Source organism: Cyprinus carpio, chromosome A12 (genome assembly GCF_018340385.1).
Source record: "Cyprinus carpio isolate SPL01 chromosome A12, ASM1834038v1, whole genome shotgun sequence".
Lineage (NCBI taxonomy): Eukaryota > Metazoa > Chordata > Actinopteri > Cypriniformes > Cyprinidae > Cyprinus > Cyprinus carpio.
In genome coordinates this window covers 21,235,289-21,256,669 of record NC_056583.1, presented here as the reverse complement: position 1 = coordinate 21,256,669, position 21,381 = coordinate 21,235,289, and the positions used below count along the sequence as shown (strand labels likewise).

Sequence of the window (21,381 nt, the reverse complement as noted above, 5' to 3'; positions counted from 1 at the left end):
TTTAGGATAAATATGATTAATGTTAAAAAAGAGTGTTATATAACCAGAATAAGAAAAGTAAACAAACATTTTATGAGTGAACCATACATGATTATAAATTATATATTGAAAGAGTTAACATTATTCATCAGGCCTATTTCAATTTAATGTATTTTCAGTTTAGCTTTTAGGACTGCAGTTATATCTGTTCTAAATATATGTCATATTCTGTTTTGTCCTCTTGTGAGAAGTCAGTCGCTCAAGGTTGTCACAATGTTCTCCGGCAGACATGTCAGGGTGAGTTATATTGTCTGTGAAAAGAGCTGTCTCATTTTCACTATCTCTGAGCAGCTTGAGTATGTTTTGCCATTTGAGCAATTAAATTAGCAGTATGTTTCCTTGTGGGAGTTAAAAACGTTGTACATCAAGGTTATCTTCGTGCTGTAAAATGGCCGTTGGATGTCTAACTTGCAGTTTCGTAAAAGAACTGCTGAAGCTATTAGTAGTAATGTGAAGTGTTTTAGTCTACCCAACTATAGCCAATTGCTCTATAAAATATAACTAAATAGTCATATAATCCAAGCAAAGGCTATAAGTTTTCCTGACTGGAGATAGAGACCTAACAGTGTGTGTGAGAGGAGTCACAGGCAATATACTTTTTTAACACGGAAACACACACAAGTGCATTTCGACCGAGCAATGGAGCTTTGACACATGGTCAGACTATATACCCACCCTGAATAATCTCGCTCTGAAAGTTGTAAGCCTCTCACAGGTGAAGCAGTAACCCAGTATGGCCATCCTCAACCCTGGAATGTATATTCTTGTTACCCTACAGTAACTGGTATAAAGATGTAAAGAGAGCCATAGACAAGATGCTAATATAAGATTTTCCTTTCCAGTCTGAAAGATGAATCAATACTTATTTGAAATCGGATCAGATTCAGCTCTCAAACTCACATAGAAAATTCAAGTCAATCAAACGAATTTGAAACTTACTGTGCTTTACTACAATATATGTCCATATATGTGTAGTCATTGCATGTTACAAAGGAACAATGTACCAGTGTGAAAATTCCGTTATGTGAAGAGCATGCCAAAAATAAGTTGTTATTCACTGAAAATATCTCAAATCTCATTCTTTATTTTGTCTATTTAGAATCATATTGGGTTAATGCACTGAACAACTGGTGTCAATCTTTAATGAATTTGAATTTGAATATGCACGCAAATGTGATTTCAGAACTTCAGCACAGCTTCCTCCGATTATCATAAAATCATTATTGTACGCATTCAAAAGTTTGGGGTTAATAAGACTTTTTTAAATATTTTTAAAAAGTTGCTCACCTTTGCTCACCAAGTTGCATTTATTTGATTAAAATACAGTAAATATAAAATATTTCTGAAATATTAATTGCATTTAAAATAACTGTTTGCTATTTAATATATTTCAAAATGTAATTTATTTCCCTGTTATGCAAATCCTGAATTTTCAGCTCATTACTCCAGTCTTCAGGTGTTCAGTGTCACATGATCCTTCAAAAATCATGCTGATTTGCTGCTCTTGATATTTTTGTTATTATTGTAGTAAATGTATATGATGGTTATTATTTTTGTTGTTTTTGTGGTATTACAATCATCAGTTTGATGAATAGAGTCAAGTGTTAAAAAGACCAGCATTTATTTTGAAACAGAAATCTTTTAAAAATGACGTTTATTGTCACTTTTGATCAATTTTATGATATAATTTTTAATTTACGGGGCTGGTTGATTTTAAGTTTGCACCATAAGAGCAACAACACGCCGGGCAAGAAATTGTGAATCTCTACGTGCAAGCAGGTATTGGAGCTTCCGTCTTGTAGTATGCGCTTAACCTACCTATTGAGGTTTTTGTGGTTTTTGAGGTGACAAAAAAATAAGAGCAACAACACGCCGGTAATGATGGAAATAACAGATGTGGGTGTGGAAGTAAAGTCTGCTGCCATCTGTCAAAAACTTCTATGGTTTGTGGTTGCATCTATATGCTTCATAACCCAAAATCATATCTCTACACCCCATAACCCAAAAAGCAGCAGAAGCCTGTTTCTGTGGCTGAAAAATGATTTGTTTCTCATGCATATATCGATGCAAATCAGTTTGTTGTGACTGATGTTTTTTGTGATGTATCCTGAGCAATCTTGTTTAGAGCCGTGTCTGCTGAGCTAAAAATTGAGGTATATATTTAAAGTGAGGTTTAAGATTAATGTTACATTCTTGCATGCTATGATGGTCACGAATGGAGGAAACAATTTATATTTTAAACCTGTATTTAGTGAAAATGGAACAATATTGTCTTGGAAGCCAGAAGTACAGTTCAGAGGGAATAGGTTATGGGAACATCTTCGTTGAGTTTTAACATGCAGTGCGATTGAAATGTATGGAAGCTTGTTTCCACCACAGAATGAAAAAAATAAAAAAAGGTTACTGCCACTTTTTATCTCACAATTCTGACTTTCTTTCTCACAATACTGAGTTTACATCTTACGGAAGAGGATTAGGGCCAAGCAATGAAATAATTAAAAAAAAAAATACATCTCTTGATTAAAGTCATTATAATGCAAGATTAAACTCGTAAAATTCTGAGAAAGAAGTCAAAATAAAATGCTGAGAATATACACATTAAATTATGAGAAAAAAAATTGTTGTGTTTCAAGAAGAAACTCGATAAAATTTCGAGAAAAAAAAAGGTCAAAATTAAATGTTGAGGATAAACTCATTAAATTACGAGAAAAATAAGTTGTTGTGTTTCGAGAAAAAATCGTTACATTTTGAGAAAAATAGTAAAAAAAAAAACTTGACACGACTGATGACACGAATGTGTTTATTCTCAGCATTTTATTTCAAATTTTTTCTCTAAATTTAATGAGTTTTTTCTCTAAACAACGACTTTTTTCACGTAATTTAATGGGTTTATTCTAAACATTTTATTTCGCCTTTTTTATCAAAATTTAATGATTTAATTCTCTACATTTTATTTTGAATTTTTTCTTGAAATTTAACAAGTTTAATCTCAAGATGGTTATATTTTTTTTATTATTGCTTGGCCCTAATTCTCCTCCCAAAACATCTCGGCAATTCGTTTTTTTTTTTTTTTTTTACTGAAATATGAGTTCAAATTTCCTTGTTGGTTTTTTCGTCATTTTATTTTTTGTTTTGTGTTTTTGTTTCCACACAGCTTATTGGAAAAAGTAATTGTGACCTTTTTTATCTCATAATTCTGACTTTTTTTCTTGCAACTTCAAGTTTTATATTTCATAATTCTGAGTCTCACAATTCTGAAAAGTCCAAATTGTGAGATAAAAACTCAAAATTGCTGTTTTGTTTAGTTTCCACCACAGAATAAGTAATAAAAAGTAATTAGGACTTTTAATGTCACAATTCCGCCCGACTCCCTATATTGCAGGGGGGTTCCGAGGTTTATATCTCACAGTTCTGACATTTTACATCTCAGAATCGTAACTTTTTTTTTCTCAGAATTCTTTTTACATTTCTTTTTACATATAGCTTATATCTTGCAATTCTGAATTTATATTTCACAGTTCTGAAAAAGGTCAGAACTGTGAGATATAAACAGAATTGCAATCTGAGATAAATTGGAAATTCCTTTTTTTTTTCTTTTTTATCCCATGGTGGAAAAAGCTTCAGAACTGATTAAAAAAAAAATGGTATTGGCCATTTAAAACTGTTCTTTAAATATGCACAACTTTCCTTTTATAACTCTTTTTGGGGCATAAAATACGCATTCCCACCCGTCTGTTGCCTGTCAGTTTTTTTTTAGGCCACAGGCAAGTTGCCTGAGAATTAAAAAGTTTATCTTTGATCTGGAGAAGTACAAAATCTACTTGATCTTTGTCTTCCACAGTTGATGAGTTTAGCTTGACATAAAGCTGAATGGATCAAACCATTTTTTTTTTTTTTTAACACACTTCGGCGTCAGTTTATAAAGCAATAGTTTATTCACCCTGCACAGCACACCAAACCTTTGGGGAAAATCGGAGCTTCAGAAGTTAGATGTCTGTGTCCGGGAATCAGCTGTGGAATTGAGTTAAGAGTTGTTCTTACAAAGTCATCCTCATGGACTGGAGCTGTTGATGAGCGTTAGCTGAGGCAGTAATTGTTGCCGGAGGGAGTGTGGCGCTCTCACAATCGAACTCTGTGAGGAAGTCCAATTTGTGTCTTCGTAGTCACACTTCCTTAACTACCGCAGGGAGAAGGAAGTTCTCGACGTCTGCAACACATCCACACAGGGTGTCAGCAGCAGCTTTTAAGAGCTTTTTTTTCGCTTCCTCGGTAACAGCTTACTTACTTTATTAGTAGTGGCACTAGATATTCTCAATATAAAAACTGATGCCTATAGGGCACTCACACGCATGTTTGCCTGTCTAAAAAAGGACTGTGTTTTTTTCTCTCATAGTGCTGATGTCTGTCATACTGTAGTGTTTTCCTCAACTTTCTCGATTTTAATAAGCCTGCATCTACAGTCTTTGCCTCACGTCACGCCCACACTTTCTTTAACAGATCTTCTGATGGCAGGTTGCACACAAAACTGCCAAATACGATATAATCTCGAATTTTCTATTTGCTGTCTGGTACTGGGTTGATACGAGCGCTCTGAAGAAGAACTAATCACTGGATTTACCAGTTTTCACTGGTTAGTGGCAAAAAAAATCACATTTTTGCAAAGATATTAATTTTTTAAAGATACTTAACTGCAAGTAGAAATAAGTATCCACAAGCAGAAGTATATATTATGGTATTACGGTCTGATTCAGATATAATCATGCCTGAACTTGCTCATTAGATTCTCGTAAGACTGTTTTTTTTTTTGAAAGAGAGATGGTTGGTGGATTTTTCAGCTGAGAGAGAACAACTGTAGATTGGTAGATTTTTGCACCTGGAAATTTACCTGACAAGAGATAATTAGCTTATATTTTTTCACCTGAAAGTTCAGATGAAAGAGACACTTCTCTGTGGAACCTTATACTTTCCTGTAGCTCAAGCTGTACAGCATGGTCTTAGCCATATACTAAGGTCATGAGTTCGATCCCAGAATGATGCTGAACTTTATTTTAAATTTTTTAGCCTTGATTAAAAATTTTATCTTTAAAGTCAATTTGGATAAAAGCATCTGCCTAATGTATAAACGTAGAAGATGACACTTCACTCTTTAACACCTCTTGTGGCAGCAGTAAGAATGACATGTTCACCTACGTTTTGTTATGAACTTCAGGTGTCAAAACACAATGCAACGAATCTACTGTTGCTATAGTAACAAAGTGCAACTCTAAAGTGCTTCTGATCGAAAGATAAAACCGTGCGCTACTGTATGGTTGGGTATATTTTCAGCACATTTTGCTTTCGCTCAGTAATAACATCTACAATAATAAATAAATATAGGCTAATGAATCACTGTTGATCCCCCCCCCCCCCCAGTACTCTAAACATTTTTTTGGTGTAATTAACAATCGTCTATTTTGTAATATAAACTGTCTAACAAACAACAAAGCATGCAGAAAACTATTCTAAAATCTTTTAGAACTGCTTGGATTCAACTCACTTTACTTATTTTCCCCTCATTCGTTTTGAAATAAAATTATACATCATTTGTTTGTAATTTTTAAAGTCATGTAGGATAGGCTGTTACTGATATGTGTGTTGTGAGCTTGGGATGCTGTTTGGGAAGATAAATTTATTTGTGAGTATGTGTGTGGTTTCCTACAAAGAAATGTAGAAAATACAACGATTAAAGGGATCCCTTACCTCCATGTCGTTCCAAACCCGTAAAAGCTCCGTTCGTCTTTGGAACACAATTTAAGATATTTTGGATGAAAACCTGGAGGCTTGTGACTGTCCCATAGACTGCCAAATAAATAACAGTGTCAAGGTCCATAAAAGGTATGAAAGTCGTTGTCAGAATACTCCATCTGCCATCAGACGTGCAATCTGGGTAATATGAAGCGACGATAACACTTTTTTGTAAGTGAGGAAAACAAAAATAACGACTTTATTCAATAATTCCTTTGTCAACAGTCTCCTCTGTGTCTCTCCATATCACCGTATGCTGCGCATGCTCTTCTGTATCATCCGCGCCACAAGGATGCGCTGTTTCTACATGTATTTAGCTTTGATTTGAAATAACACAGCACATCCTTGTGGTGCGGATGATACAGAAGAGCATACACAGCATATGGTAATATGGAGAGACAATTATTAACAATAAAAATGTAAAATAAGAACAAAGACGCACATTACAAATACATTATTGAAGTGCGTCCTAGATAAACACAACATAATCCACTTATTGCGGTAGTGAAACTGTGATGAGTCATCTAGCAGTAACAACGTAATGCTAACAGCTAATTATCATATTAACCACAAGTACAAGCAAAATAATCATATTCAAGCATTTAACATTTATAAGTTAAATGTCATTACTGAACAATACTCCACAAATTATAGCGATCACAAAGAAGTATGTGTACAGTAAGTATAAGTGTAAGTATATAACACCCCATCATATTCAGTTCTATACTGCCACCTGTTAGTGACTTTTGTTTTGCCGGGAAGATCAAGATAATATTAAGTCCTGATCATGAAAAAATCAAGTTGTGATCACGAGAAAACAAGAAAGAAAAATAATAATAATCTATGGCCTTTTAGGACTTCCATACACATGTCATTGGAGGGAAACTTACTGATTTGCATGTCATATTAATTAAAACAGTTTTTTATTACATTTTTCTTTTCTTTTTTTTTTTCAATAATGCAAGACCCAAATTAAAATGCATTTAGAACAGAGTATGTTTGGAAAATGACTGGTGAGGCTGCAAGACTGGAAACTCGAACATACAATCGTGGCATAATGAAAATCAATATCTGAAGCAAATAACTTCCTGAGATTCTGACATTCTTCATCTACTCAGCACAGAATGTGCCGCCAGCCGTGCATTCAAGTCCAGCATTAATAATCTGTGTTCTACAGTGTTTACATCTAACCAAAGGAAATAAGAAATGTGTTCTGTACAAAATATAAGGTGTAATAGCTCAGACGTATATTTTCATCTTCAGTGCAGTTTCAACCCTCGGGGCCATTAAACTCCACCTTCTGAAGGTATACATCCCTGTCCTATGGTATCGATCCATAATACTACTCCTGCCAGCTGTCGTGTACCGATAAACCAATATTTTATGCTGATTTATCTCTCTTATGTTCATCCTTTTTGATTTACATCATCATGAAAATCAGTAAGTACAGTTATATGGTTGGGCTGATTAGAACTACCACATTTTGCTATAAGTTTGATTGCATAATTGCTGTTAATAGTGTTAATCGTCTGTTTGTTTTTACGTCTTTTTATTGATTTTTTCTGAACATTTCTGCTATATGCACATGAACTGACAGTCACCACTGATAAGCTACTACTAATATTGTAGAAAAACTTAATTTTCTGTAAAGTTGCTTTGTAATGATTTGTATCGTAAAAAGCGCTATACAAATAAACTTGAATTGAATTGAATTGAATTATAACAGTGTGTTGTCTCTGAGGGATATTTTACATTTACATTTAGTCATTTTGCAGATGCTTTTATCCAAAGTGACTTACAATTTTAGCCTGGAAACAATGGAATTTAATATATAATAATATATATTTTTATTTTTATGAGCAGCATGTGCATATACTGTATATACACTATATATACTTTTTTTTTTTTTTTTATTCGGCATGAATTAAATCAATGCAATTGGATGTATTCAAAGAATGCACTGAAATGATTGAAAGGGACAGTAAAAATTCTGTTACAAAATATTTATATTTCAAGTATTCAAATTTTTATTTTAAATATTTTTATTTCAAATGCTGTTTTCAACCTTCTACTAATTAAAGAATTTTCAAGAATCTTTTGTTTTCTTCATGCAACCAGTGTGGATGTTGTAAGAGAAAGATATGTCTTCTGTTTAGTGTCTGTATTATTTCACAGTGACCAGTCTTTATTTCATTTGCTGCTGCACTGTAGAGAATCAGTAAAGATGCCAAACACTGCAGAATAATGGTGCAGGAAACACTGAAATTTACATGAAAATGATTGGTTCCAGTATTTTTATTATTATTTATTTATTTTTATTTTTTTTTAATGAAACTTAGCAATTAGTCGTGATGTGAGTTTTGCAGCAATTTATGAATTTTAAAACTGGAGATGGAAAAAATAGCTCCAAATAACGGTGATTTAGGCAACCGAACTAGTTCAGGCTTTATTTAGCTCGCTCACGGTCATTCATTTATCATCTAATGGTTGGAAGCATTGCAAATGCTTCCTGAGGGCTTTCCTGAGAAGGACTCATTCTGTTGTGTGTGCATTTTCAGGATCTACAGTGTGGTTTCTAGGCCAAAAAGTCCATTTTTACTTTTGAACCCACCAGTCCTCTGATTCACAGACCTGCTCTGAAATCTCATTTTTCATCTTCACAAATTTTAGCCTGGTCTTATTGACAGGACCTAATGGAACGTGAAAAGTCACTCTGGTTGCCTTGTCAAGAAATACGCGGCTTCTAGAAAATAGAGTTTAAAAGTTGAGCAGGCGATTTAGAAGTGTGCACTGAAGCGTTTTGGCCCACCTTGAATGGATCACTCGAAACCCTCATGGGAAATTTAATGAGGCTTTAAACACCTTCACGTGGAACGTTTCATGCATTTATTTTGTGCCACAGAGAGATTCATAACCAAGACTTAAAATTTGAGAAATACTTTGATCTCATTAGAGATAAAGAATGAAATCAATAACACGCCAGCCATGCTAGCACATCAAAATGTGTACAAAATAAAAAGAAACTCTGTTTACTTTAGTTGTGCCAGAAGAATCCACCGCAGTGCAACAGTCACACGCTCCATCACATATGACTCCAGCTAGTTCAAACAGAATACTTTTGAAATAAGAAACATTGATTTGTCTGACACACTTTCACTGCAGACTATGTGTGAATACTAATTATACTCTGTGAAACTCCACAGCTTTATTGGTGTATTCCAGGATGTGAATGAAATAATGACTGTGAATGAAATAATGTCTCCAAAAGTGTTTTTGCCATTTTCAAGGGCACAATCTGTTGAGCGGTGTCTTAAGCAACCCGTATTGGCAAACCATATTGCACATCAACCAAACCCATAGGAATTGTATTGATAGTTTGCCATTTTATTATTCATTAGACATGATGGAGGTCTTTATGATGTTTAATTTAAGTATCTTAACAGATGTTTCCCTTAAAATTACTTGGAAGTAAAATTAGTCACAGATGGGACAATTGCTGATATATATGGAATAATTTAATGGTAAATGGTTGAGTTTTGAGTGCACATTTGTGACCCTAATGTGAGAGATGTTATTCCATGGCTTTTATATGAGATGCATTTGAGATTACTGAGTTAATTTAGTCGCTCCACAACCCAGGCTCACTGGAAATACATGACTGCCTACATTTCTACAAATCCTGAAATACGTAGCTTTGGAAAATTCTGCTGCACTTTTCAGATCACAAGTCCTCAATATACGCTATAAACTATATCACTTTTTCTTCATTGCAGATATGGGTTTGGCTCTAAATAGTGTGTTAAATTTTCTCTGAAGCAGTTACGCGTGACTGTGACAATGTTTTATTAAGTTGTGTGTAGAAGAAATGCTTTACATCAGAGAAGGCAACATACAGTATGGCGCAAAAATCATGCGCTTTATATGATAAAAGTGTTTTGAGGTCATATCATAGCATTGTGCATACAAAATAAACCTTTATTCATCGATTATATGCCCCTTTACTACCTCTAGAGTTAATTTTACCTGGAACCAGCAGTGAAATGTACTGTATGTATACAGTAGGTATGTTTTGTACTTTTGCAGACATGTAGATGGAAACACACAGAGCATTTCCAGTCAGCCTGGGTTGAGAATCTCTGTTCTCTGGTCACTACATTTCAAAACACAGTTTCATTTGGCCTGATATTTATTTGCCACAAGTCACTATTTGCATGCATAATATGAACAAAATCCATGCAATAGCTTTCATTGGTTGGAAATATGTATGCAGAGCATGCAGCGATACTTCTGCCCTCCATTAAGACAAATCAGCCAACCAACACAATTTCAAATCAATACATATAGGCACCTGGTTGTAGCCCAGCAATGCATTCTCCCTCTGCCAAGACCCCTAAGCCTGCCTGGATTTTAATTTTAAAGATCCCAAAAGCAACTGCAGTGCCAAAAATCACTGAATTTGTGCTTTAGATACAGTCTACATGAACTAGAGACTGGGTTTGAAAAATCTGAAAAGCAGAGACTTTCACCTGCCTTTTGTAGGGCCCTATGAAATGTTTTATTTTTTCTCACCATATTTTTTATTGTTATCAGATTCTGTGTTTTACCATGTCTAATTATTTGAATGCAGATTCTTATTATTTTCCTTACATTCTGTGTTGTGTATTTAAATTGTTCTGGTTATCAAATGAAGGCATAAAAACATTAATTTCATTCATCTTATAAGCAAACTTTATTTTTTGGCAAATAAAGGGGATTTACTATTAAAATTTAAACATGGAAGAAATGTTGTGTGATTATTCCTTAAAAAAATGTTTGTTTCATAGCCTATTTTAGTAGTAGTAGATTCTTAGTAGATGTACATTCAACTGAAAGACAGACTTCAAATCAAACCGGACTTTTATTTTGACAGGTTGCCGTGAATACCTTTAGAGTTCTGTGTATGTGATATGACGCTAGTTTTACTCAACCTTCTAAAAATTGCTTGTAAATATTGAATCTCAAATCTTGAATTCAATCTTTTTTGTCAACTTGGTTTCTTTAAATTAGCACAGGTTTTGTGTTTCTTTTTGGAACTATCTGATCTTAGGATCTGAGCTTATGCATGTCAGTTTTGGAGTGAAAAAAAGCATCCTTTGTGGATAAACTTGGCCATGTTGGTGCATAAGTTCAGATCAATGAATCCTATGATTAATGCAAAAGCAGAAATATGGAGATTTTATGGTGATTTCGCATCCATACGGGTTCAGAAAGACATGAGTTAGGAGTGAGTAAACAGATTTGCATGTTTGGGTGAACTATTCCTTTAAGTAAGGAAATAGTGTGCATTTTGATTTCATGTTGACTTTAAAACCATGTTTACTAAAATTGTTGTGCTTCCACCAAACTTCTTACTCAACTAACTTTATAAATGACTGCTGAAAGCCTCTTCTTCAGGCAGTTACCGTCGATCCACTTTTACACTGAAAAGAGGTGCTCAGCATTATTATCTGGCCTTTGTGTTGCAGGAGGAGTCTGGGGAGACAGGTAGCATAATTCAGCAAAATAAGATGTTTTCAGGGAGAGGGTATGAAGTAGGTGGTTTGTTAACCAGGTAAATGAGGGAACAGTGGAGGACAGCATAGTGAGAGAGAGAGAGACAGAGAATCCAACACTGAGCCTCTTTGTGAATCAAGATGATGGCAGTGTAGTCTGAAGCACACATAAGTGGCCGAAAGTCTCATAAGTGCAATCACTCGCCATTTCAGCTCCGCAGCAGGACGGACAGCTCTAGAGCGCTGAAGGCTCCCGCTGCATTTACCCTTGTCTTGGCCTGAATCTTTCTGCTCAATTTCTCTGAAACAAGACCCCCTGAGAGAAATTTGAGAGATTGCTAGAAACATATCACACTCAGACATGAACACACACACACACACACACACACACACACACACACACACACACACACACACACACACACACACACACACACACACACACACACACACACACACACACACACACACACACACACACACACACACACAAGGGGGTTTCTGCACCTATTAGCAATTTTAGACCTGTGGACTTTTAGAAAATAACATCTTAAAAGTTTGTGAGTTTTTCTTAAAACACTTTTTACACTCTCACTAGTTTAATTTGTCTACTAACAAAGTCCAGCATAGTATATACAGTACATCTATAATAGTAGAATTCTGCATTTTTCTGCTACAGTGTCATCACAGTGTTATTTTATGATTATTAGTATATTATTTTAGGATTTATTAATATTCTGAATTAGCTTATATTTGTATATGTTATTTTCATTTAATCTATCTATCTATCTATCTATCTATCTATCTATCTATCTATCTATCTATCTATCTATCTATCTATCTATCTATCTTAATAATAATAATAATAATAATAATAATAATAATAATTAGTTTCAGTGATTTTAGTACTCTAACTTCAACTTTTGCCAAGGCAGCATTTCAACAAGTTTTTAAATATTTATATTTGAGTATATTTCAGCTTTATTTCAATTAACAGAAACACTTTTTAATATGCAATATTTTAACATTTTTTGTTTTATTTAACCATAACACCACAGTCTCCACCACCTGCTATAGTGGAAATTATCATTATTATTTTTTTTTCGTTTCATTTCATAGCTAGCAATTTATGTGTCACATTAATTAGTATTTTTTACACTGACCTTTAATCTTTTTATTTTCACTTTGCATGCCCTTTACTGACACTGCTGTCTTTATCTAAACAAATACATTTATTAAAACTTTATTAGTAGTCAAATTGTTGTTATAGTGACTGAAGGAAAGTTGTAATGTAAAGTGTAAAACTATTATATGTAATCACATTTTTTCTCACTTTTTTTGTTTACATTATCATATTTTATAAATATTCTTATTAATAAGTTAGATGATAGATAAAAATATTATTTAAATATTATAGTATATTACCTCTGTTGAAGTGTCTGGAATCTAAATGCTTAGTTTTCATATATAATATAATAAAATTTGAAAACAAGGTAAAGTTTACATTTTAAATTTAATGCAGCATTCATATAGCAAAAATAAAAATAAAAACTTTCACATTTCTGGGACAACTCGTACTGTAGCTTGAAGGATCACTATAGATATACTGTATATTATCATAGGGAGATGTCAAAACAATCATTGGCTGTGGATCAAACATAAGTTGGGAAAGAATAAATTGTAAGGACTTATTTTAGGCAGGTTTGAGGACACTTAAAGGAGCACAGCAATAATTGCTCCCCTGGAGACTGGAAAAAAATGGCCTCATTCCTGCAGCCTTTGGCCACCGCAGTATTTATAGTGTTTCTCCCTCTTTGTTAAACCTGTCAAGAGGCAGCACCCAGCACCAAAATAAAGAAAGATGTTATATATATCATGAGTGCTGTTTCTGAACACCATGTTACTTTTGAGGATTTACCTCTGTTTAAGTTACATGGTGTGCTGGGCTGGCGTTCGAGGGAAGCCCCCGGTGGATATATAATTCAAGGTTTCTATGTCTGTGGAGAGTGTCTCTTGATGAACGATGCAGTGTTTATGTGATCTGTGCACCTGTCACTTCATCTCCAGCGGCTAGGTGTTTAAGTGAAGTGGTTAGATCCACATTTATCATTATCAAGCTACATGTAAAAGGTTAGTAGAGTTTAATCTGCAGTCCCGTACCCTTTGCTTGAGCTGTCAGATGACAGAGTTTTCCTCCCCACAACCCTCAGTTGTTTTTCCGCATTCTAAAGCGTTCTCGCAGTATGGGAGAGTCGATGTGCTGGAGCCGATCCATATGATATATTCCCCAGTGGCCTGATTTTTTAGTGTGGTACATGTGCATGCTAACTGCTCTGGTTGGTTCTTATCCGCCCACTCAGTACCATTAGATAAAGTGTTTCAGCTGCTCAGCGTGGAAGAAACACCACGCCTGCTCACTCCAAAGATCTCTTCAAGGTTTCGTTAAATAGCATTTCCCTCGCTCAGGGGAGGAGGCAGGCGCTGAAAATGAGACGGAGTGGAGATGAAACGAGCACATGTGTGTAAGCTCACCCAGGTGACTCATAATGGATCATCATCATGGTTTTGACAACACAGTGAAGTTTGGTGCATTATGAGCACAACTAGGACCATCTACTTTGTTTTGAGCTGCCTTATTTTTCCCACTTTTCTCCATCCAAGGCATTTCAAATAGATTTGCAATAATGAATTCTAAATCATGAACCAATGCGACCAGATGAAACATGAAAATTTAATTTGAACCAGAAAATATTTTTCAAAAATCATGCAAAAAAGAAAAGGTATATACTATGCAGTAGTATATACCAGTAATATATATATTACACACACACACACACACACACACACACACACACACACACACACACACACATATGTAATTCTGTTTTCTTCTACTTCTTTCTTCTTTTTTCCTTTCCTACATTCTTTGTAATTACTGTATTGAGTGAAATTTATTTCGAATTCAATCCTAAAACATTTTTTCAGTGCACTTTTACTTTTTTGTTTTTTTTTTATTTCGAAGAAAATCCACATTTTTTTTTCCAGGGGCACCCCTTTTTGAACTGCCATATTTTCCCCATGTTTCCTCCTCCTAGGCAACTCTAACCATGAACCAAAGCAAACAGAGAAAAATCTAAAAATGTGAAAATCATAAAATAAAAGATATTTACAATGTAAAATAAATAAATATATAAATAAAAATCCTAAATCCTACACTTTAAGTATACTTGAGTAAATGACTTGAGTAAGTATAAGTACGTAAGCATACTTGAGTAAACTACTCATCCCATGATGCTTTGCAAATGGAAACAACTGTCAGTCCAAAACAATTGACTATTACACTCTAATTCTATTACACTCATATCTGTCTTCAAATTTGATAAGGATTTCAACACTTTGATGTAGCACAAAGGCAAAAGCCCATGAAAATATTTGGCAGCCAGTTAAAACATAGAACAAACACAGACCTGCACACAACATCCGGTGGGAAGAATACACATACTATTACCACTGATGTACATCATAGAATTATAACAATCTCTATTTATATGACTCTTTATTTGCTTGAACCCTATTTACTTTCTTATAGTAACATGTTATGTTTTTAGGCAATTATAGATGGTGATAAAAGTGATTAGAAAATGATAAAAGTGATTAAACTATTAAAAAACACTTCAGTAATTAATAACATTAACATCTCTAAAACATTGTGCATTTCAATTCAGCGTTAAACGGAAGTTATGATCAGTGGTGTAGTGGTGCCTTGAGAAGTGGGTATTCTCTTAATTTATGCCCCCAATTGTATGGGGGTAGAATTGTTGCATTATTCCAAATAAACAGATTATGGTCCACAAATAAATGTGAAGAGATTTACAAAAAATTAAACATATTGTCAAAGAAATAGAATGAGATCCACAAATAAATCTCAGAGTTTCACAAACATTCATTAATTTCACAAACAAATAAAATGAGATTTGCAATTAAAAAACATATTCATAAATAAATGTTTGTCACAAACACAATTTTGCCTGCCCTTAGTTTGTGAATCACGTCCTGTACATTTGTAGATCGCTGCATGCATTTGTGGCTCGCTGTGCATTTGTAGATTTTAAAAACACTTCTAGCGTCAAGACGCTGACAATCCACAAATGCGTGGACTCCACCCACCGTCTACTCAAGCCAATCAGATAACAGCCACACTTCGCTGACCAATCGTAGCACATTCTCGCTGTAACCAATCATGTTTTGCTTTACAATCAGGGCAGTCTCTTCCTAAAATAACTTTATTCATAATATGCATTGGCTCAAATAGGACATATAAGGGCCATAAAAATTGTTACAGTAAAAGACATTTAAAATTTTACATGCCTTTGAAAATGCCAGAGAAACAGCACTTTAAATCAAGGCTATACTGGATACAAACACATTATGGAAGGGTCATTCATGATGGAAAGAAAATATATATCTTTGATTCTAACCACGACCTTGCCCCTCCCCACCCACCAGAGGGATTTGTGATTGTGAATGATCATAAATTGTGTATAATCCTGAGTTTATCCTCATTCACTGATCCTGATGCAAATACAAAGAAACCTTATACTCCAACAATCTATTTTTTTTTTTTTTTTTTTTTTTTTTTTTTTTAACCACACAATTTTTTTTTTTTTTTTTTTTTTTTTAAGTGTCCATAGAATGCAGTTCCTTACAGGGGTGCAAAATGATCTGCTCCCACCCTGATTGTAAAGCAAAACGTGATTGGTTATAGCGAGAACGTGCTACGATTGGTCAGCATAGTGTGTCTGTTATCTAATTGGCTTAAGTAGACGGTTGGTAGAGTGCATACATTTGTGGATTGGTGAGCATCTTGACGCTAGAAATGTCTCACAATCCACAAATACGTGCAGCGAATCACAAATGCACAGCAAGCTATCCACAAATGCATGCAGTGATCTACAAATGCACAAGATGCGATTCACAAATAAATGCCAGGCAAAGTTGTGTTTGTAGAATAAAAAGATATCTGTGAATATATTTTTATTTTCAAGTCTCACATGTGTTTGTGAAACTCTGAGATTTATTCGTGGATCTCATTCTATTTATCTGTCAATATGTTTAATTTTTTGTAAATCTCTTTACATTTATTTGTGGATCATAATCGATTTATTTGGAATACTGCAACAATTCTACCCCCATACAATTGTTATTCTCTTAATTTATGCCCCCACTTTGTTAAAAACAGTGACATGTAAAACTAGACTTGCATATTTAGTTCACCCCAAAATGAGCCAGTAGTATTTGCACACTGTCACTTAACTTCTGCTGTTTGACTTCATGGAGCAAGGATCATAGCCACAGAAGAGGTGCAGATTTTGCAATAAATAATTCAAAATAAAGTAAATAAATAGACTGCAACAATTAACATTTTGTCAGAAACTCTAGTAAATTACATGCTATTTTGTTTAGCTGACTGTATACAATCATTGCATAATCATGATCTCTATTTGAAATAAATAAATTAATTAAAAAAAAAATAATAATCAAATAAATAATTAAATAAAAAAAAATGTGATTCCAGAATTGTACATCTCTACTCCTATGTGTGACTGACTGTTTCTCCCATGACATACAGTCAATTTCGAGCCCTGACACTGGGGTGTAGCCATCATTTCAGAAGTGAGGAGGACAGAAATGTCTAATATGATAATAATCAAATATAATTAATTTACAAATAGAATTCCTTTATCCATATTAGGGATTTCCTCGTAGAAGTTATTAATTTTAGGGGTTTGTCTTGGACTTTCTGCTTAAGCGCACCCTCTGGCTTCCAGTATGAATGAAACATAGCCTGCATGAACGTATTTATGCCTCGGTCCTGAGTGTTTTCAGGGAATATTTGCATGTGCTGGACTGTCTTGTTTGGCTAATGCAGGACACTACAGGATGAAGTGCATCAGAGGGGATTTAGATGTGGGTATACGCAATGCTGACTGATAAAGAAGTGGGTATACGCCATACAGCTGTGTATACCCTGCACCACACCACTGGTTATGATCATCTTCCATATTATGATGCATACTGTGAAACTGCCTCCTGAAAGAGAAAAGATGTATGGCGGCACTTGATTTTGTCTACTGGGAACTGACTGTTTGGTAATTGCTGCACTCTCACGTGATTATGCTGTAGTATCATTTAATTAACATTTATGAGGACTCATTAATTAAAAAAAATAAAATAATCGTGTGCACAGATAAATCATAAACACCTCAATATTCTATTAAAAAAAAAATTTTGATTTAATGGTAACTTTAAATAGACAGCTTGATGGAATAAAAATCGACACAGACTCACATTACCGAATTTACTGGGACTATTTCCCCATCCTTGTTCAAGTACAGCCATCAATATCAATATTTCAGAGCACATACTTTGTTAGAAAATTGCCAACCAAAAATACTGTTATATCCATGGTATTATTCGACAAAGCACAGTAATTCACTTCTTTTATCAAACTTTATTTCTCTTTTCAGGTTGTCCTGTGGCTATTAAGCAAGTAGGAAGTTCTAAACGGATCGCTCTGGCAGCAGCAGCCATGATGGCGATGGATTCTGACGTGACACAGGGACCATCTGTCTCTTCTGCTCACCCTCTCCACCTGCTCTCACTCTCACCCATCAAGTTTCCTTTTCTGATGGCACCTCATGCAGGTAGGACCACAAAAGAAAATGCTTGTGCTAATGAAACAAATCCCGCCGCTGTCCTAAAGGTTCTATCCTAGCAGCAGTTTCGGGGAGTAACTAACTAAAGTAACTAAGACCCTTTAACTTCATTACATTTTGCAGTGACAGCAACGCAGCTGTTTTCGAAATGGTATAGTTTTTCCTGTAATGTGGTGTGATATAACTATGTCACAGCGGTTTGTAGATCATGCAAAGACAATTGCGAATGTGTTATTGCTTTTATACAACAGTGCAAGATGTTAAAGGGATAGTTCACCCAAAAATAAAAATTCTGTCATTATGTACTCCCCATATTGTTCCAAATCTGTATGATTTTCTTTGTTTGGTAGAAGATATTTTGAAGAATATTGGTAATCAAACAGTTTGGTTCCCATTGATTTTCATTGTATTTAAGCAAATACATTTTTGATTCCCAGCATTTTGCAAAAGAAAGAAATGTATACAGGTTTTGAACGACATGAGGGTGTAAATGATTCAATGAGTCACTGGTTTGCATTCCGTTAAAGGCACACTTTAAAACATGGAAGGATGTCCAAAAACATGTGTATAGTCAACCTGAATGAATCAGTGTTATTGAACAAATCATATGAATGAATGCTTCAATGACTAAGCCTTAAGGACGGTTACTTGTTTAGTTCCTGATTGAATGAGTGTGTCTGAATGAATCAGATGCATGAATGATTCAATGACTCACTAACAGTCACTTTTTTGTACTGAATGAGTTAATGATTCAGTGACTCTTAAAGATAGGCAGTTGTTTAATTTCTGAGCGTTGTTCAGCATTGTTAAGTGAATAATTCAACGATGTACTTGTAAGGACAGTTACATGTTTTGTATCTGAATTGAATCAGTGTGTTTGAATGAGTTAATGATTCCATCACTTTTTGCAACCTACTGACATAACGATGAAGCCTACGAAAAAAAAATCATTAATAGATAGTGATAACCTATTTTAAATAACTTGTCAAATGATTTCATTTGTATTAATATTATTTGTTTGTTTTTGATTATTGCACTCATGATTTTGCATAAACCAAACATAACATCCTTGGATTGGTGTGCGCTAGACTGTCTTGACTTTACCAGTAAACCTATCTCCTCATCATTGCTTCAGCTTTTTTTTTTTCTTTTTTCTTTTTTCTTCTGGCTCAGGTTTAAACCAACCAGCTTTGTGTTGTTTTGTCTGACCCACTTGCTATGATTCTTGGGTTCATAATGAGGGCCTTCTTTCTCGAAAAGCTTCTGATGGCCTAATTGGTCAATTGTAATTGCAAATGTCTTTGGTTATGCAAATGTCACAGATTTTTAGTCCTGGCTTGTCAGAAATAGTCTGCACGTTGTCTTTTTCCTTCTCTTTAGACTCAGCATGCATGAAAAGAAAGGTTATACAGTGCATTCTGGTAAAATTGAGTTAGTGTGTTTGCGTTCGGTACTTTGATGCAGAGTTTTAGAGGAAATGTTAGGGTTTTATGGTTGTCAGTTTGGACTTCGCTAAGCAATTTCAAGAAATGTTGTTGCTTGAGCACCCATCTTCTTGCTGAGTTTGTTTTGGTATTGTTCTTACTGTGTCGGTACCATTTCTCTTGAAGAAGTAAGAGTTTCACTTTGCTGAAGTGGACGGGTTTAAATCAAGGGTCAGTGCATAAATGACTGAACTGAATGGAAGTACGGCCGTTCGTTTGGTGAAACAGACAGTCTTGCCTGTGAAACAGTTTTTCTTGTTTTCTCTCTTTCTCTGCCTTCATGCATATTGATTAACTGTTTCCTTCCTCTGGTGTTCAGTGAACTTGTTCAGTCCCTCTTGCGGGTGGATTGCCTGAGGTGAAAAACCATGCGTGTGTGTGTCAATAGGAGTGTGTGCATGAGTCTGAGTGCAGGTCTATATATTTTATGAGCAAATGTATGTATTTTTCAGCTCTGGTCTTGTATGTGGGTGTGAGGGATGAATTCTCTGCTGTGAATCAATAGGAAATGCGGCTGTGGTTGTCAGCATGCCCTGTATGGATGACAGGAATCCTCCCCTGGAATTACTTCCTTTTAGCCAGGCCTCAAAAGCAACATTAAAGCAAACAGGCCAGCAAACCCCGAAGGGCTTTTAATTTAGCTCTAACGATGTATATGCATGTTTGTCTGATGCTGTGGTAACTGGATCACTCTCCATGTCTAGTCCACGCAGCATCAGCCCACTGCATTTGAACTGTAATGACGCTGTAATTCATTCTGATTGCGATCTAATACTTAAGGCAGGAAGGATTGTCATACAGTTTGTGTGAGGGAAGATAATGGAGGTGTGTAGCTCTCTCAGGATGCAGTGTTTAAAGATTTATGTTATATACAAAATGGAACAAGTCTTATTCATTATTCTTGAAATACCATTGCATAGTGATAAATTCTATTATAATCAAATTTTGATATTTTACAAGGTCTATGTCTGGTTATATAATTTTTTTTATGTTACATATTTGTAATGAACTTTTAAGTTTAGCATTTGTGGGGAAGTCGTGGCCTAATGGTTAGAGAGTTTCACTCCTAACACTAAGGTTGTGGGTTTGAGTCTCGGGCCGGCAATACCACGACTGAGGTGCCCTTGAGCAAGGCACCGAACCCCCAACTACGCCCCGGGTGCCGCAGCATAAATGGCTGCCCACTGCTCCGTGCTGTACCTCCGATACTACCTTTGAAAGACACATAGAAGGTATTTTAGAATAATTATGCTGCCTATACCTTTTGGAACAACCTCCATGAAAGGAAGGTGTCTATAATGCCTTTAGATGCTGCCTACGTAGGCAGTTCACTAGGTTTTGAAACAGAGTCAATGAGAAGATTCTGAAGCTGAACTCTTCCAGTTGTAATGGATGCATGTTTTTGAAAGCAGATGTTGACATTATATCAATGTGCACGAGTTGAGTTTGGTCTCTTATTTTTTGTGTCCTCTGTTAGTGCCAGCACTGTGGGGAATCTTTTAATGGCAATGGAGGCGTCTTTGAGCTCCCTTGAAATGCTTGAATTATAGGAGTCCTACACATCTGTGCTGAGAGATTAAGCTTTCAACCGATGCCCTGAATGTGATGCCTTTGTTGCCAAACCATTTTTTCCCCCCTGCAAGTAAATGATAGAGGAATAGTATTGTGTGACCAAAATCCTATATCACAGTGTGAAAAGTTTTCGAGCAGGAGAACAGTATCAGCATGAAGTCGAGTAAATGGAGACAGAACTATTTCTGTGTTTGTGTCAGAGGGCCTTTTTTTTTCTGTTTATGTCGAGATGTTGCACATAAGTTGAACTAATAT

The 21,381-nt window shown here is 35.1% G+C and overlaps 1 pseudogene; it reads left to right on the top strand.

Annotated features, from left to right (window-relative positions):
• LOC122147062 overlaps positions 1-21,381 on the top strand; it is a 75,784-nt pseudogene that overhangs the window by 4,004 nt on the left and 50,399 nt on the right.